Genomic DNA, 2,500 nt, shown 5'->3' on the forward strand with positions numbered 1-2,500 from the left:
GAGAAGATGCTTGCCGAGTTCGAGGATTTCAAGACTCGATACTTATTGATGGAGAAAGCCGTGGCCAATAGTGGGAGTAGCTCGGCTCAAGTAGGAGCTAGGGTCAAGGTGCCAGACCCTATGAGCTTTAGTGGAGCAAGGAGTGCCAAGGAAGTTGACAACTTCCTATGGAACATGGAGAGGTACTTCAAGGCCCTCCATCTTGAAGACGAGGATGCTATGGTGGACGCAGCAGCCATGTACCTCGTAGAAGATGCAATGCTGTGGTGGCGTCGCAAAACCGTGGAAGTCGAGAGAGGACTATGTCGGATCGATACATGGGAAGACTTCAAGAAGGAGTTCAAGGCGCAGTTCTTCCCGGAGAACGTAGAGTTCCGAGCAAGAGATAAGCTCATGACCCTCAAGCATACAGGTACCATCACTGATTATGTGAAACAATTTAACACCCTTATGCTTGATATTCCAGATATGCACGAGAAGGATAGACTGTACCACTTCCTTCATGGCCTCAAGCCCTGGGCAGCAACCGAGCTACGAAGAAGAGGTGTCGAAGATCTGCCCACAGCCTTGTGCACGGTGGAGAAGCTAGAAGACTACTCGTACAGCAGGACGGAACAGTTCAAACCAAAGAGTAGTCTAAGCAAAAGTGGAGGAGAGAGGCCACCACTGAAGGAGTCAAGGAGAGATGCACCCAAGGAGAATCAGAAAGGTCCCAAAGAATGGAAGGCACGATGGAAGAGCGGAGGAGATCGCCCTAGAAAATGTTTTATCTGCACGGGAGATCACTATGCATACGAATGCCCAAACCGGACCAAAGTGAATGCCATGTTCACAAAGGAGACGGAACAGCATCTCGAGGAGGAAGAAGAGGATGAGCCACAGATGGGAGCACTCAGCTTAAATGCTCTAAAGGGGACAGTAGCTGCCAAGCCAAAGAAGAGAAGGTCCCTCATGTACGTAAGCATAGCATTGGACGGGAAAGAGGCTAAAGCCATGGTTGATTGCGGAGCCACCGACAACTTCATTAGACCGGAAGAAGCGAAGAGACTCGGACTTAAGTTCGAAGAAGACCGGAGTAAGATGAAGTCAGTAAATGCCCCACCTAAAGCCGTGCACGGCATAGCACGCAACGTACCCCTGAAGATTGGCACATGGGGAGGTGTTGTTGATTTCATGGTTGCCGAAATGGATGACTTCAAAATTGTACTGGGACTAGAGTTCATGGAAGCCGCTAGAGCTGCCGTCATTCCATATCTTAATGTAGTGAGCATCAACGATGAGAAGAGTCCATGCATGGTCCAAGCTACCAGAGGCATAACCAAAGAAGGTACTCTCTCTGCCATCCAACTAAGTAGAGGGCTTGCAAAGGGGGAAGAGACCTTCCTAGCCACTTTGAAGGAGGAGTGTAAAGGGGCCGAGGAACTAGTCCCACTTGAAGTCGACGTTGTCCTTGCAGAGTACAGGGACATAATGCCACCCGAGTTACCAAAACAGCTACCACCTAGGAGAGAGGTGGATCATGAGATCGAGCTGGAACCCGGGGCCAAACCACCTGCATTGGCACCATACAGAATGGCCCCACCTGAGTTGGCAGAGTTAAGGAAGCAACTCAAGGAGCTCTTAGATGCAGGGTTCATTCAGCCGTCAAAGTCACCTTATGGAGCACCGGTCCTGTTCCAGAAGAAGCATGATGGAAGCCTTCGTCTCTGCATAGACTATAGGGCTTTAAACAAGGTGACAGTAAAGAATAAATATCCCATCCCACGAGTGGAAGACCTGTTCGATCAACTGGGAGGCGCCAAGGTCTTTTCCAAACTTGACTTGAGATCGGGATACTATCAAGTCAGGATAGCCGAAGGAGATGAACCAAAGACTACGTGCGTTACCAGGTACGGAGCTTATGAATTCCTTGTGATGCCTTTTGGTCTAACAAATGCTCCAGCTACATTTTGTACTTTGATGAACAAGGTATTCCACCCATATTTAGACAAGTTCGTAGTAGTATATCTCGATGACATTGTTATATATAGCCGGACTATGGAGGAGCACATCGACCACCTACGAACTGTCTTTCAAGCCTTAAGGGAAAACTCTCTCTTTGTCAAAAGGGAGAAGTGCTCATTTGCTTCTAGCAAAGTGTCCTTTCTTGGACATTGGATTGGGGATGGGCAGATTTGGATGGATGGCAAGAAGGTGCAGGCCATCCAAGATTGGGAGGAGCCAACTAAGGTAACTCAGCTTAGGTCCTTCTTGGGCCTTGTGAATTACTACAGGAGATTCATTGAAGGGTATTCAAAAAGGGCCGCCCCTTTGACGGATCTTCTAAAGAAGAACCATACTTGGTCGTGGACAGACGAGTGCCAAGCCGCTTTTGATGATCTTAAGCATGCAATAACAAAGGAGCCTGTTCTTAAGTTGCCAAACCATCTGCTGCCATACGAGTTATATACTGATGCTTCTGACTTTGCCATAGGAGGTGTTCTTATGCAGGAAGGTCATC

The sequence above is a fragment of the Eschscholzia californica genome, unplaced genomic scaffold, assembly GCF_041429995.1.
Source record: "Eschscholzia californica isolate CP2 unplaced genomic scaffold, dmEscCali1.0.p SCAF_134, whole genome shotgun sequence".
Lineage (NCBI taxonomy): Eukaryota > Viridiplantae > Streptophyta > Magnoliopsida > Ranunculales > Papaveraceae > Eschscholzia > Eschscholzia californica.